This window comes from Plecotus auritus, assembly GCF_963455305.1.
Source record: "Plecotus auritus genome assembly, chromosome: 7".
Classification (NCBI taxonomy): domain Eukaryota; kingdom Metazoa; phylum Chordata; class Mammalia; order Chiroptera; family Vespertilionidae; genus Plecotus; species Plecotus auritus.
The window spans coordinates 12,384,036-12,405,132 of record NC_137774.1 but is presented as its reverse complement, the minus strand read 5'-3'; the positions used below and the strand labels follow the sequence as shown (position 1 = coordinate 12,405,132).

At 49.6% G+C, this 21,097-nt stretch overlaps 1 pseudogene across 1 annotated transcript; it reads right to left on the bottom strand.

The window, feature by feature from the left end:
* Window positions 1-12,974: 12,974 nt before the first annotated feature.
* Window positions 12,975-19,458, bottom strand: LOC308254770 (glucosamine-6-phosphate deaminase 1-like; annotated as a pseudogene). The gene is made up of 4 exons: window positions 19,377-19,458; window positions 14,288-14,759; window positions 13,734-14,060; window positions 12,975-13,042 (listed from the first exon to the last, which is right to left on the bottom strand). The product of its transcript is annotated as a glucosamine-6-phosphate deaminase 1-like (transcript).
* Between the last annotated feature and the right edge of the window lie 1,639 nt (window positions 19,459-21,097).

The window sequence follows — 21,097 nt, the reverse complement described above, 5'->3', positions numbered from 1 at the left end:
GACGGGACGGGGAGGGAACAGCCAGATGCACGGAGGGCACAGGGGGCAGGGAGATGCCAGGGCAGCGGGCACAGCTCGGCTGGCTGTACAGGCTGCCACCTTCCCAGGGTCCCTGGGTCCCTGGCAGGCGCTTTCTGCTCCAGGGTAACCCCTTTTTCTCACTCTGATAGAGCACTTGTCACAACTGGCCAGATGTCACTTATTGGCTCAACAAAGTTGTGCGCTCAGGGCCTCAGTTTCCCCACCTGTAAAACCAAGTTAAAAATTGCACCCTAACCTTAGAGTCATTGTGGGAGTAGATGAGAAGTGGCACAGTGCCTGCCACATAGCGATGGCTCGATCAGTGTTACTTTTTTATTGGAATGGGGGTGGGAGGGGCAGTGGCTATAGAGGGAGCCTCCACAGCCCTGTTTTCCAGGAAAAGCGAGCTCAGACCCCTCTTCCCACCCTGCCAATAGCTCCCACTACAGCGCCCCGCTTGGCGTGGAGGTCAGGGCTACGCATCAAATTGAATCTGGTTCTTGGAAAAACTGATGAGGTTCGCCGAGGGTTCCCTTCAGTCCCGTTCGCTGATATAGGCATGGGCATGTCTATCTCAGGGAAATGGACACCCAAGAGCTATTGGGGGGCGGGGGGGGATCAGCATCTGGGGAATTCTATCCTATCACCCTCACCACAAGCCTCCTCCGAGGTTCAGACTGGGACCCGGCACAGGAATGGGCAGACAGGGCAGAGTGGGCATCCTGGAAAACCTCCTGAAGGAGGAGAGTGGGAAGGGCTAGGCTGAGAAAAGGGATAACAGGTGATACCGGGAGTCTCGCTGTGCCAGGCCTCTTATGTAACGTGTGTCTTTTATTCTTCGTTCTGTGAGGTCAGTCTGTTATCCCCTTTCCCAGCAGAGGAAACAAAGGCCCAGATTGGCAACCTGACATGCCCGAGGTCACACAGCTGGTGGGGGAGTGGGATTCTCATCCTCATCCGGGTCTCTTGGGCTTCAGGGAGAGGACCCAGCGAAGAGGCAGCTAACACTGAGGATGGTGGGGAATTCCAGTCCCAGGCCAGCTGCCCACTCATCCAGGGAGGCTGTGGGTGGGGCGGAAACAGCCACCAGAAGCCAGGGGCACGCGGCAAACAAGGGTGCCAGGAAACGAACCCTACCCAAGGCCCTTCCTCCCGGCCCGCCCTGTGCCCCTGGCTGGCCGCTGGCCGCCTCCCATTCCCAGCGCTCCCTCCAAGGGAACGGAGACGTCCCTGGGGCCCAGAGGATGGCCCTGCACGGGGGAGGAAGCAGGAGTGTCTTAAAGGCCAGGAGGACCCTGCCAGGCCTAAGCCCCTGTCCCCGAGGAGAGAGACGGGGCAGGGTTCCAGGGTTCTTGTTCTGTGAACGTGTGTCAGATGGAGATGCAGCCGGCGTGGCGTCAGAACTGCCAGGCAGGCGGTGGAGAGACCTGGTCCTGACAGGGTCTCTGCCACCTTGTGACCCTGGAGGAGTCACCGAGCCTCCCACCCATCAGATCGAGTCGTTACCCTGGAATGTACGCCACCGCTTGGGTCCCTTCCAGCTCCAACAATGCAGTTCTATTAATTCTTTTACTCACTCGCTAACTTGTTATTTCAGCGAAACACATGGCAGAGCTCAGTAAATATATTTTGGTACCAAGGAAGCAGTGAGCAGGAGCGGTGGTGAAAAGCAAAGGTTGATGGGAGGGTAGTGTTTTGTTAAGATGGACTCAGATGGCCTCGGTTCAAATGTTCCCTCCATTACTTGCTAACTGTGTAACCTTGGGCAAGTTACTTAACCGTGTTGTACTTCAACTCCCTCAACTGTAAAATGGGGGTAATTAGAGTGCATACCGTGTGGCTAATATAAGAATTAAATGAGATAATACAAACGGCGTGCTTAGGAAAATGTTTGGTACACAGAAAGCTATTATGATTCCTTAGAGGAGAGTGGATTTCATCTGGCAAAGATGGATGGTGTGAGGGTGAGGGTGGGGGCGTCAGAACAATGCAAGTCTAAGAAACAGCAAGAGGCCAGTCCTGATAAATTGGGAAAAGGCAAGTTGGGGGCAGATGCTGAAAGACCTTGACCAGGCTAGAATGATCTTGTCAGTTGGCATTTCCCAATGGGTGTTCCATGAGATGCTACTGGATATTTTGTAAACATACAGGGGAGCTGAGGGGGAGGACTGAATATCCACATCCAAAAAAATAAAGTTGGATCCCTACCTCAGATCATACACAAAAATAAACTCAAAATGGATCTAAATACAAGTGCTAAACCTATACAATTCCTGGAAGAAAACGTAAGGCTGGTTCTTCGTGAACTTGGATTTGGCAATGGATTCTTAGATATAACACTAAAAGCGTAGCAACAAAAGAAAAAATAGATAAGCTGGATGCTATGTTCTGAATGTTTGTGTCCACCCCAAATTCTAATACCCAAGGTAATGGCTTTGGGAGGTTATTGGGTCATGAGGGCAAGGTTCTCATGATTGGGATGTGTGTTGTTATAAACAAGGCCCAGAACTCCTTAGCCCCTTCGTCACGTGAGGCTAGAACAAGAAGTCTGAAGCCCAGAAAAAGGCTCTCACCCAACCATGTTGGCACCTTGATCCTGGACTTCCAGCCTCCAGAACTGTTAGACATTCATTTCTGTTGTTTATAAGCTATAATTTTTATAGCAGTATGAATGAATGAAAACACTAAATTTAAAACTTTTGCGCTTCAAAAGACACCTTCAAAAAAGCTCACAGATAACCCATAGAAAAGAATAAAATACTTCTAGGTCCTATATCATATAAGGAATTTGCATCAAAAAATATAAAGAACGCTTACAACTCAATAATAAAAAAGACAAACAACCCAGTTTAAAAATGGACAAAGGATCTGAATAGACATTTCTCCAAAGAAGACATACAAATGGCCAATAAGTGCCCTAGCTGGTTTGGCTCAGTGCATAGAGTGTGGGCCTGTGACTGAAGGGTCCTGGGTTCAATTCCAGTCAAGGGCACATGCCTGGGTTGTGGGCTCCATCCCCAATGTGGGGCATGCAGGAAGCAGCCAATCAATGATTCTCTCTCATCATTGATGTTTCTATCTCTCTCTCCCTCTCCCTTCCTCCCTGAAATCAATAAAAATATATTAAAAAAACAAATGGCCAATAAGCACATGAAAAATGTTCAACTAATCATTACGGAAGTGCAAATCAGAACCACAGGGAGATACCCCTTCACACCCACAAAGATGGCTAGAACCAAAATCTCAGATATGTGTTGGTGAAGACATGGAAAAACTGAAGCCCTCACTCACTGTCGGTGGGAATGTAAAATGATGCAATTGCTTCAAAAAATAGTCTGGAATTTCCTCAAATCGTTAAACATAGAGTTATCATTTGACCCAGCAATTCCACTCCCCGGTGTATACCCAAAAGAATGAAAACATATAACCACACAGAAACTTGGACGTGAATATTTATAGCAGCATTATTCATAATAGCTCAAAAGTAAAACCAACCCAAATGTCCACTAACTGGTGAATGGGCGAACAAAATGTACAGATTCGCACAATAGACTATGATTTGGGCATAAAACGAAATAAAGTACGAATACACATTACAATATGGGTGAACCATGGAAGAACCCATTCACAAGAGGCTGCATATAGTATGATTCCATTTGTGTGAAATGTCTAGGACAGGCAAATACAAACAGAAAGTCCATCAGTAGTTGCCTGGGTTGAAAGAGAGAAATGAGGGGGCACAGGTTGGAAGTGATAGCTAACAGGTATAGGTTTTGGGGAGGGGGGTGATAAAAATGTCCTAAAATTGATTGTAGTAATGGTTGCATAACTGCATATACTAAAACCCACAGAATTGTACACTGTACATGAGTGAGTTGTATGGTATGTGAATGATATCTCAATAAAGCTGTGAAAAAGGAAATGCAAGGGGAGGGGTGTGGGTTTATCGTCAGATTCATTTGGGAAATGCTGGGTTACAGAGGGGATTGTTGGTTTTGGGACTTCTCTGGTCCAACATGCATTGGCAAACTCCTGGAGAGGATTAGAACGGTATTTCCCCAAATTTGGCCCATAGTTTGACCATAGAACCATCTGCAGATCCCTCACAAAACTCTTTTCACAGAGCGTAATTTGGCAAGTTTGGCTGTAAGCCATGGGGAGCCATTGAAGGTTCAAGCAGAGGAAGGGCCTGGCTCGAGCTGCACTTGGAAGGAAGACGGGCTGCAGTGGGGAGAATGAAAGGGGGGACGGTACCCTAGCAGCTCGGTGGCAGCAAGGTGGTTAAAAAAGCATTTGAATAGACATTTCTCCCAAGAACACATACAAATGGTCAAGGAGCCCTTGAAAAGATGATCAACGTCATTAGTCACCAGGGGGATGCAAATCAAAACCACAAGGAGATCACTTCATACCCACTAGGTGTGCAGACAGGGATGGCAGAGGTCTGGACCACCCTGCCCCCTCTCTCCATATTTTCTGGAAGGGGTGCTTCCCCTACTCCCTGGGCTCCATGACCTAAGGCCCAGGAACTCCCAGCCTCTATCCCTGACCCAGACAGGAGCCCTGGCCACCCTGGTGCTTCCGGAGAGGATGTTGGGGGCTTTCATCCTTCAGAACTATGTTTATGTCCCTCTTCCTGGAAGTGGGATGGGCACCAGCCAGCCCAGGCTGGAGGGGGGGGGTGGCACTAGACCTGTGGGCCCTTGAGAACCCAGTGGGGAGGGTAACAGTGGGTGGGAGCAGGTTGGCCTGATCAGGGCCAGGCAGGTTGAAGCAGGAGTCTGTACATATTTTCCACACATCCTTCCTCCCCCGGTCCATGAGAAACACACCGAGTTCAGGGCTGAGAGGACCTGGGGAAGTTGGCCTTTAAGTCTTATGTCTTAGTCATAATGGTTCACATTTGTTGAGTACTTTACTCTATGCTTTTTCCCATGCTACGTGTCCTGCGTGTATCGTCTCATCTGATCCTTAAAACAATCCTGTGAAGTAGGTGCCATTATTATTCCCACTTTAGAGCTGAGGAAACTGAGCCCCAGAGGATTTCGATAACTTGGCCCTGATATTACACAACAAGACAGAGACCCAAGGGACTCTCACGAAAGGAGGTGGATTATCCAGTTGTAGACCAGGGAGCGGGGTTGGAAAAGTGGGCCCCACTGCCTTCTTCCAGCCCCGACTCTAGCTTCCTGGCTCCACGGCCTCTCCCAAGGCCCTAGGAGTGGGCGCAGAAGGCCACTTCAGCCACCCCCCTGCAGCACGCGCTGGTGGTCCCCTCAAACTCCCAGCTTCCTGGAGTGGGAGCTGTTCAGACTTCCTTCAAAAGAGAGCCTTGTTGTCTGGATCAGAGGCTGTGGGAGAATGGACAATCAGGGAAGGTTGAGGGCTGCGTGTCCCCTGCAGGCTCCTGGTGGGGCAGGGAAGGGAACCCCCAAGGAGTTTCGGGGGATCCACCCAGAGCTGAGCCCTTTCAGACAGGGTGACAGCCAGTGGACAGGGCTCCAGGGAGGGCACAGAAGAGCAGGTTGAGGGCCATTGTTAACTCCCCAAAAGCCAGACAGGGTTTGTTTCCATCCCCTCCCAAGTAAAGGGGTCCCGGAAGGCCCAAAAGGCAAGGCTTGGGGTCCCCGGGCTGCATTGACACTAGAGGCGCTGGGGGGGGGGGGGGAAGGGGGGGCTGCAGTGGTGCTGCCCTGAGTAATGAAGAAGTGGTGTTCCCGTGGCCAGACTTGGCCGAGGGCCCAGCGGGCTGGACCCCGAGGTCTTTGATGCTGATCCCAGCGCGGAAGCAGAGTGAAGGACTTCATGGCCTCCTTCCCCCCCCCACCCCCCCATCCCACCACAAGCCTCTGTGGCTGCAGGAAAGAGCTGTGTGCGGAGGGGTGAGTACCATTCACTCCCCAAATATTTACGGACTGTGTTCCTAGCACTGGGCCTGGAGCCAAGGCCCTGGGGTCAGGCCCTGGCTGTGTCCATTACTCTTGTCTCGCTCAGGCAAGCAGGCCCTGGGCCTGGCTCCCCTGCATGGGGGATGGGCCCTGCAGAACAGTAGCCGCTGCCTGGGCTCCCTCCCACAGCCCACCCGCCTAACCGGAGTCTGGCTGCATCCCAAAGGCTCAAGCCTGCTCTCCCAGGAGAGACTGGGAAGCTGGGGGCGGGGAGGGGGCCTCCCAGGCTCCCAGGCTGGGGGTGGGGGCAATCACCCCTGTCCGCCTTCCCCTGGCTCAGATTATCCAGCCCCCCAAGAGCTGGACTCCCCCGGGGCCAGGCTGGGTCAGACAAGCTGCAGCCTGCCTTACATCCTGGGCGGGAAGCTGTCCCTGGAGGCAGAGCCGACAGGAAAAAATAATCAAGGAGCTTGACAGGGTGGGGGTTCTGCCCGGGGCCTGTCATTCCCTTGCTAGACAAGCAGCCACTTCCCAGAGCATGCTGTCCGGGGCGTCCCAGGCACAGCAACCCTCAGACCCCCGCCCCCCCCTCCAGAACCACCCCGGGCACAGAGAGGCTGGGGCGGCCCCCAGAAAGTTAAGATACCATCTGGGCCATGCACAGGACCCGCCCTGCATAGCTCCCTCCAGCTGGGCCGGGACATCGGCAGCCTGCCCCACTCCCCAGGCCCTTCTGGAGCTTCCTCCCTTGCCCCCTCTTCTGCCTCCATCACCTCACTTCTGTCCCCCCCCTCCCCGCCCCGTCCTGTCACCCTCTGTCTCTCTGTCCCCCTTCTCCTTGTCTTTCATCTCTGAACAGACAGGCTGGGGCAGGAAGGAATCCAGGTGCTGGCTCTCCCCCCAGAAGGGGTTTGGGGTTGGGGAGGGAGGAAGGGGTGAGAGCCCAGACCATGGGCCTTCCCTGTCCCTTCCAGTCCCACCCCCCCCCCCCACACACTCCCCCTAGCCCTAGGAGCAAGCTGCATCTCTCTCCCTCTTGGTGTGGTGTAAGTAGCTAAGCTTGCACTTCAGCCAAGCCTCTCCCAACCAGGTAAACACCTGCTCCTCTTTCTCCCAAGGCCACCCTTGCCCCACAGCAGCCCCTGAGGACAGCGGGGGAGCTGCCCCACCTACCTCCTGCTCATAGAATGTGGGGAGGGGCAGTTGGCCTAAGAGACTCCAGGCCTGGGGGCGGGGGTGGGTGGGGATGTAAAGGGCTCTGCTAAGGGATAGGCCGTCTGCCCAGTCATGGCCTCTCCTCTCCCAGACCTGGGCTTCCCCGGCTGGGACTGGTCCGGGGAGGAGGCAGGTCCTTCCACACCTTTAGGGGTTCCCAGCCAGGGCAGCAAGGGCAGGTCCACCCTAGAATGGGGCGTGTGGCGGGAAGTGTGGCTACTGAGGAGGGCAGAGCACCCCTGCAGCTCAGAAGTCAGTCAGGATGAAGTGGGGAAGAGGCAGAACAAACCCCTCCCACCCCACTGCTCAAGGTGGCCTGTGCTGAGGGAGGGTGGGGGATGGGGATGAAGATGGGGACAGCCTCTCAGATGAAGGCGTCTGGATGGCTTGCTAAAGAAGGTACCATTTGGAGACGGGCCTTGTTGAAGAGGGTCCTATCTCTCTTGTCGGCTATGTCCACCCGGGTGACCCCTTACCCCCACACCTGAAGCCTCCTTAACCACTGGGAGCAAAGCATGCTCCTTGCCCTCCTGCCAGCTCCCCCAGGGCACCGCCTCTGCTCCGCAGCCCCCACCTCCTCCACCTGCTTCCCAGCTGTGCACCGGGGTGTGTGATGGAGCCTCTGGGAGCCCATCTGTGCAACAGAGAGACCGAAGCGCTGCCCCTCGCGGTGTTCCTACCGATGGGCTGGGTTCTGCTGCAGACAACTCCCTGAGAGGTGAGATCCCACAGAGTGTCCCCCTGCGTCACCCTGGGCCCACGGGAAGCAGCAAAGACAGCAGAGGTTGGGGGTTCCAATTTGTGAGGGAAAATGCGATATTGCAGGTAAATGTCCCTCTCCCCCAGTGGCCGGGGTGGTGGGGGGCGGGGGGGCGGGGGGGACTGATGACCCTGGCCTTCAGTCTCGGCTTCTCCAAGCTCCCAGGTCCTCAGGGCCAGCTCTCTCCCTGGGGCCAGCAACCTGCATTTGACTTGTTTCTTTGGGGATCAGCGTCTTCCCCCCCCTCCCCACCCCCCCCGCCCCAGGAGAGGCCTGGAGTGGAGCTTGAGAAAGTGTCTCCTTCCAGCCTTTGACTATGAGTGAGGTGAGTCTCCTCGGCCTCCTCCAGCAGCCTTGGCCTTTGGCCACGTGTCTGGTGTCTGGCTGAGAGGGGCTGGGGTTCCACAGCCCTGCACCAGCCCAAGAAGGGGCTCCAGGGAGTTCACGGAGAGAGGTGGCCCTATACCGTGTCTAATCTCCCGCTCATTTCACATGAAACCCAAGGGTCGGTCACCCAGCACCCTGAATTCTCCAAAATTCCAGGCTCCCCCTTCTCCTCTTGCATTCAAACCCTGGGTGATTCCAGCTTTTGCCGAAATCTCCTAGCCTCTGCCTCTCACCTGCAGGCAGCCCAGGTGTGGAATGCAGCCCCCCTTCCTTCAATTCCTCCCTAAACACTATCCACTCGATGCAGAGAGCCTGGAGGATCATTCCTGAGGGATGGGGGTGATGCAGGAGGGAGGCGGCCTCCTGAACGTGAGATACCGCGGATCCTCAAGCACCGCAGTGGCCCTGTGCTCTCCCAGCCAGGTTTTCATCTCACCCTGGTTGCCCGCCATCTTGCCATCCAGTTGCTTCTCAGACCCCCTCTCTCTGTGCGTCTCTTCTCCACACCCCGCCCCTGTTTCACATCTTTCTTCAGGAACTCTCTCCTGAAACCCAGAGTGCCCCTGGGCTCCTAGCCAGAGCCACACTTCTCTTTATTTCATGTCCAGAGAGACCCAGGTAGAGCGCTCTCCCGCTCCCCAGAATGAATGGGAGTCTTTTCTTCCCACTCCACTTAGATGGAACACGGAGTCCCCAGAGAGCAAACGACTCGCCAAGGGCCTTACAGAGTGAGGAACAAAGCAGGAATAAGAACCTGGGACTTTTAACGGCCTGTTTAAGAGCTGTGAGACTCTGGGCAAGTTAATGAGTCTGTCTGTCTGTCTGTCTGGCCCACCGTCTTATTTCGTTTAACGTGAATGTTTTGTTGACGTGCCACAGACAGACAGAAAAGTGGTTGGGTTTTCACCAAAGGAACACATCTGTGTAAGCAGACCCAGATAGAAAAAGCAGTATCTCCAGTACCCCCCTCACCCCCCGTGCCTCCTCCCAATCTCTATTTTCCCAAAAAGAACTACCATCCTGACTTCTACCACCATAGAGTAGTTTTTCCTGCTGTTGGACTTTCTGTCAACAGAATCATACAATATGTGTTCTTTCGTATGTTCAACGTTGAGCTTGTGAGATTCTCTTTCTTTTTAAAAAATATTTTTATTGATTTCAGAGAGGAGGGGAGAGGGAGAGAGAAAGAAACATCAATGATGAAAGAGAATCATTGATCGACTGCTTCCTGCATGCCCCACATTGGGGATCGAGCCCGCAACCCGGGCATGTGCCCTGACTGGGAATTGAACCGTGACCTCCTGGTTCATAGGTAGACACTCAACCACTGGGCTATGCCAGCTGGGCATGAGATTCTTTCGTATGTTCAATGTTAAGTTTGTCAGATTCATCTGTGTTGTTTCTTGTAGCTGCTGTCTGCTCCTTCCCGTTGTACCAACATATGAATGTACCACCCCTTATTTATCTCTTCTGCTGCTGATGGACATCTGTTTTTTTCAGTTTGGGGCTGCTGACAATTGTGCTGTGGTGAGCGTGCTTGTGTGTGTCTTAGGAGCATACTGTCTGCTTTCCTGTTGGATACATGCCCAGACATGGGATTGCTGGGGCATGGGGATCGGATGTGTTCAGCTTTAGTTGATGTTTTCCGAAGTAAGTTGTGCCAACTTACATTCCCACCAGCTGGGTACAAGAGTGCTACATGCTTCACATCCCTGCCAATGTTTAGTAGTGTCAGTCTTTTTCATTTTAGCTCATTACAGGTTTTGCATTTCCTTGGTGACTGATGATATCACACACTTTGCCATATGTTTGCAGGTCATTTGGAAAGCCTTCTTTGTGAGGTGCCTGTTCAAGCCCTTCCTCTGTTTTCTATTGGGTTGTCCATCCTATTGATCTGTAAAGTTCTTTATATATTCCGGATACAAGCCCTTTGCATTGCAAATACCTTTATCAACTGTGTATCTCGCCTTTTACTTTCGTAATGGTGACTTTTGAAAAGCAGAAGTTCTTAGTTGTTGTTTATTATTATTATTATTGATGTTCAGAGAGAGAAACATGGATTTGTTGTTCCACTTATCCATGCATTCACTGGTTGACTTCTGTATGTGCCCTGACCGGGGATGAACCCACAACCTTGATGTATCAGGACCATGCTCTAACCAACTCAACTCTCTGGCCAGGACCAGAAGTTCTTAATTCTAATGGAGAATAATTCATCATGTGTGTGTTTTCTTTATGGTTAGTACTTTTTGAGTTCTGTTTAAGAAATCTTTGCCTACCTCAAAGCCATGAAGATATTCTGTTTTCTTCTAGTCATTTGTAATTTATATTTAGATCTAAATTTATCTGAATTTTATTTCTGGTATGGTATGAAGTAGGAATCAAGAGAACTATTTTCTGTATGAATATCCAAATGACCTGGCATCATTTATTGAAAAAAATAATTATTTTCCCAGTGCAGCACAGCAGTATAATCGGTGTCAAAAATCAAGCAGCCATGTTGGTGTGGCTCTGTTTCAGGGCTATTTTGTTCTTCCGGTCTGTCTTTGCACGAACACTACGCTGTCTTAATCTCTAAAGCTAGAAATCCTCCAGCCTTGCTCTTCCTCAAGAGTGTCTTGGCTATTCTTTTTTTTTTTTTTTTAAATATATATATATATTTATTGATTTTAGAGAGAAAGGGAGAGGGAGAGAGAGTTAGAAACATCAATGATGAGAGAGAATCATTGATCGGCTGCCGCCTGCACGTCCCCTACTGAGGATCGAGCCCGCAACCCCAGGCATGTGCCCTTGGCCGGAATCGAACCTGGGACCCTTCAGTCCGCAGGCCGACGCTCTATCCACTGAGCCAAACCAGCTAGGGCTGTCTTGGCTATTCTTGGTCTTTTGCATTTCCATATCAATTTTAGAATTTGTCTATTGTCACTATAAATTTTGAAAAATTTGTAAATTTGTCAACCTGTCAGTGCACACACATACCCACTCACATGCACACACATGTTCCTGCTAGAATTTTAACTTGGATTGCATTGAATCTATAGGTTGATTTGGGGAGGATTAACATCTTTACAATATTGAATCTCCCAATCCATGAACATGGTGTATTCTCTTTATTATGTAGGTATTTAAAATTATCTCTCAAGAATGTTTTGTAGTTTTCTGTGTATTGCGTGATCTTGCACTTTTTTAAGTTCAAGTTATTTCTAGGTAGGTATTTGATATTTTTATGGTGTATAAATGGTGTTGTCTTTTTAATTCCTTTCCTTAATTGTGCATTGGTAGCATATTGAAGATCACTTGATTTTTTATACAGGTCTTTTATCTAGTGACCTTGCTAAATTCACTTAGTTATTCTTTTTAAAAGAAATATTTGGACATTTTACTTTCTTTTGAACATAAATCACCCTTTGCAAGCTAGGGAACAGAATCAAACTAAGACAGTCTAGTCCCCTAGGGATCCAGGTCAAATCTTTTGATCTTCAGCAGAATGACATCATAACCAAGGTGCTAACAATGTGGTCATAAATTATAAATAACAACCACTTATCTACATTTTCCTTAAAAAAAAAAACAAACCAGCCAAAAATCTTGTCCTTAAAGGCATGATACACAGAACATCCTAATCTATAAAGGATAGAATTACCCAAATGTTATGGTACCCAACCTATTGGTGAACCAGATCAGAGTTTGAAAACTTGCTTTGAGGTTTAAAAAAAATTCCTGATTGTTCTTAGTAAGAAAGCAAGTAAAAAATAGTACAGAGCCAAAACCAGTTTGGCTCAGTGGATAGAGCGTCAGCCTGGGGACTGAAAGGTCCCAGGTTCGCCAAAACCGGTTTGGCTCAGTGGATAGAGCGTCAGCCTGCGGACTGAAAGGTCCCAGGTTCGATTCCAGTCAAGGGCATATAACTTGGTTGCGGGCACATCCCCAGTAGGAGGTGTGCAAGAGGCAACTGATCGATGTTTCTCTCTCATCGATGTTTCTGACTATCTATCCCTCTTCCTTCCTCTCTGTAAAAAATCAATAAAATATATTTAAAAAAAAAAAAAAAAAAAAAAAAAAAAAAAAAAAGAAAGGTCCCAGGTTCGATTCCGGTCAAGGGCACGTACCTTGGTTGCGGGCACATCCCCAGTGGAAGGTGTGCATGAGGCAGCTGATCGATGTTTCTCTCTCATTGATGTTTCTAACTCTCTATCCCTCTCCCTTCCTCTCTGTAAAATATCAATAAAATATATTTTAAAAAATAGTACAGATGTATCTACAATATTATTTGCTTTTGCCAAGATACTTAGATATTTTCAAAGTAAGTTACTTAGTAATAAGAAATTTGACATCCTGCATTCTTCCATTTGTCACAAGAACAAACTGACAATAAAGACTATTTAAAAGAAATGTGCAGCACTTCTAATTAACATTGCTATTCTTCCATGGTGTGTGCTCACGTGGTACAACTTGTCAGCTTTTTGTTGGGGCCAGGAGAGGAAAAACAGAGCATGCCCTAATTAGCTGATTGTAAGCTCAGTTAACATCTTTAGGATGATGGACTCATAAAATCTGGCCATTGTTCTGTGAAATGAAGGAAAACCGCAGAATTCCTTTGCCCTTAGCCATAGTTTCTGCTCAGCATCTTGAAGTTGAGCTCAGAACCACCTGACTCAGCAGCTCAGGGCTGAGGTGAGTGCTAGTCATCAAGGTCCGGAATGTCACTCATTGTAGGAGCAACCCTGGTAACTTTTGGATGCGTAGTAGGCGACGTGCAGGTGGTAAAATCCTGGCAGGAACACCAGGATGCCAATGGGCAGGACAGGAGCGGCTGGTCTGCTCCCTTTGAAATACAGTGGAACCTTGGTTCTCGAACTAAATTCATTTGGGAAGGCTGTTCGAGAAGCGATTGGTTCGAAAACTGAATCATTTCTTCCCACTAGAAATAATGTAAATTGAATTAATCTGTTGCAGACCCCCCAAATGATTCCCTGCTTTAACCTTTCTTATATACAGTACATGTCTAACGTACTGTTTAATCTATAAATCAACACTTCTTAAATTTATCGATCCACCCCTACTAGCCTTAACCGAATTTTCCATAATCACTGCCTCCGAAATGCTATCACCAGCTACCTGCTTTTTGTTTATCCGAGTCAACAACAATATTTCTACCTATTCAACTGCCTGTGATTGTTGCTTTGTGAGCACTTTCACGCCCTTAGCAACATTAGCACTCTTGATGGCCTCTTTATGTTTTAAAATTGGGCTAATTGTCGATTTTGCCAGCAACAAAAGCATTCTCTCCTTTGTTTGTTTCCTGAGAGACACTTTTTATCCTGCTGAGGTATCAGCAAGAAAGGGTTTTCAGGTTCAAAAACCAAAGCTTTGTTCGACAACCGAGACATTTTTTCCCATGAGCCACTAGGTTGAGAACCAAATTGTTCGAGGTGGGAGACTTTTGAAAACTGAGGTCTGACCGTACTTGACAGCCTTCACTTTCAGCTCCAGGGTGGCATCCTCATCGCACACAAACGTGGTGCGGGGATGCTCCTGGAAGGTAGACACGGTCCACATATGGTTCACGCCCACCTTGATGGCTTTGTACAGAGCAAAAACCTTGGGAGCCTTGTAATCCTTATGATAAGGATTGTCACCTCTCTCGTATCCGTGACAGCGCCCATGCCAGGGCCATCATGGGCATCTTGGAGAGATCTCCATCAAAGAACCTAGCATTGGCCAGTATGGTGTCCTTCACACGGGCCCTGGACACCAGACTGGAGCCCGGCTCATTGAAAGCAATGGGTCTGGGCCAGGGGTGGGCAAACTTTTTGACTCGAGGGCCACAATGGGTTCTTAAACTGGACCGGAGGGCCGGAACAAAAGCATGGATGGAGTGTTTGTGTGAACTAATATAAATTCAAAGTAAAGGAGCGGAGGGGAGAGCAAGAGAACCCTCCGCTCTTTCGGCTCCGCGGGCCGGATAGAACAGCCGAACGGGCCGGATCCGGTCCGCGGGCCGTAGTTTGCCCACGGCTGGTCTGGGCCGATGCCTCCAACAAACAGCTCAATCCCACCTGCAGCCTCAATCTTGTCTTCAAAGGCGTGGCTCTCAGTCTGCGGGTCAGCTGCATTCCCCCCAGAAGGTGGGTGTTTTCTGGGCGGATGTCAGTGTGCGAGAAGAAGCTGTTCCACATAAAAGAGTGGTGACTCTCTCCAGGAAGTACTCCTCAAATACGTTGAAGGTCTTCCCGTATTTGAGGGACAGGTCTCCATTCTTAGAGTACTCGGCTCACAACCAGCGCTCCGGTGGGAAGCCCCAGGATGAAGTACTTGTCAGGTCTTGGGTTAAACTGGATGATGCAGCTCCTGGTGTTTGGCGGCCCACTTGCTGGCCCAAGAATCCTGGTCCGGGATGATGAGCTTCTGATGGCAGATATCTCCCTCAGCAGCTGCAGCAACGACATGGGTCTCATGGCTGAGGGTGAACCCTTTGCAGATGTAACCTGCCAGCGGGAGGGAACCTATGATAATGAGAAAGGTGCCAATCAAAGACAGCACTGTAACCCTGGGCAGTGTTGGTTGAGCGTCATCCCATATATAGAAAGGTCACAGTTGGATTCTGGTCAGGGCACATGCCTGAGTTGCAGGCTCAGCCCCCAGTAGGGGGCCTGCTGGAGGAAGCTGATGGATGTTTCTCTCTCGTCCATGTTTCTCTCTCTCTCTCTAAAACATCAATAAAAACATTTATTTATTTTATTTTATTTTTTAATATATTTTATTGATTTTTTTACAGAGAGGAAGGGAGAGGGATAGAGAGCTAGAAACATCGATGAGAAACATCGATCAGCTGCCTCCTGCACACCTCCCACTGGGGATGTGCCCGCAACCAAGGTACATGCCCTTGACCGGAATCGAACCTGGGACCTTTCAGTCCACAGGCCGACGCTCTATCCACTGAGCCAAACTGGTTAGGGCAATAAAAACATTTAACAACAAAACACACACACACACACACACACACACACACACACACACACACACACACAGCACTGTAGCAAGCACCATGGCTTTATATGGGACCTTAGGAGGCTTTTCTTAAACTGAAGGTCAATGTAGCCATCATCTGAGTTGCAGGGGCTTGAGTATTTCATTTTTTTAAAATGTATTTCATTTTTAAAAAAATATATATTTTCTTGATTTTACAGAGAGGAAGGGAGAGGGATAGAGAGTTAGAAACATCAATCAGCTGCCTCCTGCACACCCCCTACCGAGGACTGAGCCCACAACCAAGGTACATGCCCTTGACCAGAATCGAGCCCAGGACCCTTTAGTCCATGGGCCGACGTTCTATCCACTGAGTCAAACTGGTCAGGGCGAGTATTTCATATTATTACTGGGGATCCCAGTAGCCAGGTTGGTATGAGATGGCATAACACATGGACACAGCTGACATAGCCACACCAAGTCACCTGTGTGCTGACAGCTCGCTCATGGCTGGAAACACAGATGCTCTTACCTAACTGCCACCCACCCCACCTAACTGCCACCCACCCCACCCTGCCCAGACAAGGTTAGTACTGGAAACCCACTCACTTGTTCGAATAGTTTATATCTTTTTTAAAATTTTCTCTGTGTACCCTTATGCCATATTGACAGTTTTATTTCTTCCTTTACAATTCTCCTCATGTTTTTTTCTGGCCTTAGTGCTCTGTCTGGGGCTTCCATTGTAGGGCTGGACAGATGTAATAGAGAGATCCCTGTCCAGTTCCTGATCTCAGTAGGAACGCTTTCCATATTTCACCATTAAGCTGGATGTTGAATCTGTGTGTGTGTGTGTGTGTGTGTGTGTGTGTGTGTGTGTGTGTGTGTCTACTCTTCATAGTACTACTTTTTTTTTTTGGACACACTTTTCTGATAAGAGAATGGTCTGAGGAGCACTGGGGCGAAGGGAACCCCTGGGGTGGCCTGCTCCTCACTCAGAAGACAAAACAGACTTGTCTCCAAAGGGGGACACCTCCCTGATGATTCCTCTCCACGTCCTCCATCAAAACCTGGTCAAAACTTCAGTCTAGTCTGGGGACTCAGTGGGCAGTTCTCTTTGGCTCTGGAGCATGAGGCCAGCAGTCTATTCCTGCCATTTCCTAGGGGCACTGAGACTCAGATCAGGATAATAACTAACTTCAGGTCACACAGCAAGTTAGCGGCTGAGTCAGAATTAGAACTCACGTTTCCTGGAGCCTAGTCCTTCTTTAGCCACCTCTCTAGGGTCAGGATTTGGGAGGTGGCCAGAGGGCAAAGCAATGTGCACATATGTGTTTTAGGAACAAGACAGCTTTGTCCAGGAGAGAAACAAAGATGGCGGCATAGGTAAACACCTAAACTGCTGCCTCGCACAACAATATCAAAACTACAAATAAAAGACAAAATGGACACCATCCAGAACCACAGGAAAGCTGGCTGAGTGGAAATTCTACAACTAGGAGAAAAGAGGAAAGCACACTGAGACGCAGAGGAGTTGCAAAAGGCTGAGGTACAGAGACTCGCACACGGAGAGGATGGGCGGCTGTGTGCACGGGCGGCTGAGTGCGCGGCTGGCTTTCTAAAGCGGGAGGGAGACTGAAGCTCCCGACTGCACTGAACTCCAGTTCCGGGCAAGTTTCAGGGAGACTGAAGCTCCCGACTGCATTGAACTCCAGTTCCGGGCAAGTTTCTGGGAACCCCAACTCATTTGGGGAGAAACTGGACTGCCTGGCAGTGGGCGAAACTCGAGGGCGGCTTTCTCTCAGAGGTGCTTGCAGCGATTACCGAGGGACACTGAGACCCAGGGGCCTCATAGGGCAGGGCTGACAGGAAACCAAGGCTGTCTGCTCCGCCCTGAAACTCCGCCCCATCCAAGCTGAGCACAGAGGCTTTTGCAATTTTGCAAGTCTTGTCTCATAAGAGTGTCTCCAGCACAGAAGTTCTCCCAGCGTAGACACAGCTGATCCTCACAGCCAACTGGCCTGGAGGTCAATTCCTCCCAGTGATACCAACAACAATCAAGACTTAACTACTACAAGGCTGAGCACACAGTCCACAAAGGCGTGCACCAAGAGTGTCTACCTCAGGTAACTGGGGAGGCTGAGCCACTGTGCCCTATAGGACACCTACCACACAAAGCTACTCTACCAACTCAGGGATGCAGCAAAAATGCAGAGACAAAGAAACAGATCACAAATGAAAGAAATGGAGGAAAGCAAACGACTGGATATAGAGTTCAAAACCACAGTTATAAGGTTTTTCAAGAATTTCCTAGAAAAGGCCGATAAATTTAGCGAGACCCTTGAGGATATGAAAAAGGACCAACTAGAAATTAAACATACACTGACTGAAATAAAAAATATTATACAGAGACCTAACAGCAGACTAGAGGATCGCAAGAATCAAGTCAAAGATTTGAAATACAAAGAAGCAAAAAACACTCAGCCAGAAAAGCAAAAAGAAAAAAGAATCCAAAAATTTGAAGATAGTGTAAGGAGCCTCTGGGACAATCTCAAGCGTACCAACATCCGAATTATGGGGGTGCCAGAATAAGAGAGAGAGCAAGATACTGAAAACCTATTTGAAGAAATAATGACTGAAAACTTCCCCCACCTGGTGAAAGAAATAGACTTACAAGTCCAGGCAGCGCACAGAACCCCAAACAAAAGGAATCCAAAGAGGACCACACCAAGACACATCATAATTAAAATGCCAAGAGCAAAAGACAAAGAGAGAATATTAAAAGCAGCAAAAGCAAAACAGTTAATTACCTACAAGGGAGCACCCATACGATTGTCAGCTGATTTCTCAACAGAAACTATGCAGGCCAGACGGGAGTGGCAAGAAATATTCAAAGTGATGAATAGCAAGAACCTACAACCAAGATTACTCTACCCAGCAAAGCTGTCATTCAGAATTGAAGGGCAGATAAAGAGCTTCACAGATAAGAAAAAGCTAAAGGAGTTCATCAACACCAAACCAGTATTATATGAAATGCTGAAAGGTACTCTTTAAGAAGAGGAAGAAGAAGAAAAAGGTAAAGATAAAAATTATGAACAACAAATACATGTCTATCAAGTGAATCTAAAAATCAAGTGAATAAAAAATCTGATGAACAGAATAAACTGGTGAATATAATAGAATCAGGGGCATAGAAAGGGAGTGGACTGACAATTCTCAGGGGGAAAGGGGTGTGGGGGATGCAGGAAGAGACTGGACAAAAAGCGTACACCTATGGATGATGACGGGGGGGGGAGGGGAGCTAAGGGCAGAGGGTGGGATGGGAACCAGGTGGAGGGGAGCTATGGGGGGGGGGGAAAGAGTAACAATTGTAATAATCTAAACAATAAAGATTTATTAAATAAATAAAAAAAGACAGCTTTGTCCAAGTACTGGGCCCAAGATCCACAGTTTCTATGTAAAGAAGGTGGGCAGACAGCCCCTCATTCAGCCAGACAGGAAGGGGGCTCAGGGCTCATGGAGGTGGGAGGCAGGTGGAGGAGCTGGCCCTCACTTCTCATCCTGTGCCATTTAGAAGAAGGCTTTGGGAAACTTTCTCCAGGTAGGACCCAGACCACCTGTCTGTGCGGGCCTTAGAGGTCAAGGACTTGGACCCCAGGACCTCAGGGCTCCAGGGGGTGGGAGAAACCCATGGCCAGAGAGGGCAAATCTGGACTCGTGCACAATGCACAGGACGGTGATGCCGAACCGGGGGCAGAACAAACCCAGAGTTCTTGGATGCCTAGAATAGAGACAAAGTCCTGGCCGAGAACCCTGGCCTGGTCCCCTCACTTCCTACCACAAATTCTAGGGGTGACAGAGAGGAGAGGGCTCAGAGAGCAAAGAGAAAACGGAGGGAAAAGAAGAACAGAACAGACCAGAAAAGGTAAGAGTAGAGATTTAGACATGAGTCCAAGGTGCAAGGGCCTGGGAGGTCCATGGAGGAAACTGAGTCGGTGGCCTGGGTCTGAACTAGGGAGAAACAAGCAAATTGAGACACAGGATATCCAAGTCAAGCAGCACTCTCCTCTCTGGCCACCCCTCCCCCACTCAGGGGGAATGTTTGGAATGTGATGAGCTGATAAGATCGGGACTCCTACTCCACCTGGCACAGAGCACTGGCGGTGGGTTCCCCTTTATTGGAAGAGATGGGGCTGGTATGAGGAAGTTTTCAATGGCCATACCCTAATGGAGGACTTCATGGAAGGACTGAGGGAGGGGTGCTCCTCTTGCAGGGCCAGTGGGCCAGCTGCCAGGGCCATGGTCATGGCCAGATGCTTTCCAGCCAGCTGTACTGTGAGTCAGAAGGCACGGCCCGGGTTGAGGGAAGGTGCTCCTGGTTGCCAGGGAAGCTGGGACAGGAGGAGAGGCGAGAGGGAAGGAAGGCAGAGCTAGGGCTCCATGGCTGCTGGCCAAGGAAACCATCTAGGGGGCCCTTCTAAAGAGGGACCCCAGGAGGTGCTGCCCCGCTGCTGGGTCTGGAGTCAGTGCATAAGAAGCAGACTGGTCCTTGTTGAGGTGGGTCCACGGGGTCCTCTGGTTCAATCCAAGGCAGTTACTTGGGCGTATGGACACTCTCAGGTGTGTCCTTAGCACCCAGCTTCCCCTTCCCTCCTTCCTGTGGCTCCGTGGGGCTTCCCCCTGCAGACCTCGAAGCCTTTGCAGAGCTGCTTTCCCTCACCTCCTCTGAGAGCTTCAGCCACGTTTGTTGAGACCTACAACCTTCCAGCCACTGTGCCAGGTCCCGGGGCTTTGATGAGCAAGGTGGCATACCTGCCCTCCTGAGGTTCTATCAGCCAAGGCGGTGAACACTGGCACTGGGAGCTCAGAGGAAGGGGAGGGGGAGGAGCAAGGCTTGAGGAAGGCAGGAGGGGTACAGCAACCTCAAGCTGGGACCCAGGTCTGCACCAGGTGCCCACTTTCTGCTCCCTGGATGAACATTTCTGAGACAGATTGCCAGAATAAAGGGAAAGGGGGGCGGGGGTGGGGGCTGGTGGTTTGAGGTTGGGCCTGTTTGGAGGAGCAGCAGAGATAGAGAAAACCTCAGCCCCAGGGACTACTATGCAGCTGCACTTGTGACCTGCTGTGGGCAACCTGAGACCGGGTGGGAGAAGATCCAAACCTGGCTCTCACTCCAGAACAGAGGGCAAGGGCACCATCCCACGTGGCTGCCGTGGGAACAGGCCCAGGCCAGGCCTGCCCCGCAGACATTGATCAGTGGTTACGGACCCTGGCCTGGGCGTATGACTGGCGGCTGAGTAGAGAGTTGTGCTAAGGGCCGTTTCTGTTTTCTCCTCACACCCAGCACAATGCCTGCTGGCACATATTAGGAGTCCAAAGTGCTTGGGGAATAAAAGCCATGAATGAATAAATGATGAATAAACAAATTCATCAGCCAATCTGAGTTCCCAACAGCCTGAGTCCCCATCTGTTAGAAATGGGCAGGCCTGCCACCTGGTGGCAATTGAGATAACTGCAGCCCACATTTAGGGCCCAGTATCACCCTTCTCCCCAGGGCCAATCCCCTGGATTGTAACCATTAAGACAGATCCAAAAAAAGCAGTGGCGCATATATACAACGGAATATTAGTTGGCCATAAAAGGGAATAAAATCTTACCATTTGCAACAGCATAGATGAATATAAAGGGTACTGCGCTAAGTAAGTCAGACAAAGACAAATAACACGTGATTTCACTTATATGTGGAATCTAAAGAACAAAACAAACAAATAAGAAACAGACTCATAGATACAGAGAGCAGACTGATGGTTGCCAGAAGGAGGGCTATTAGGGGGGCTGAGTAAAAAAGGTGAAGAGCATA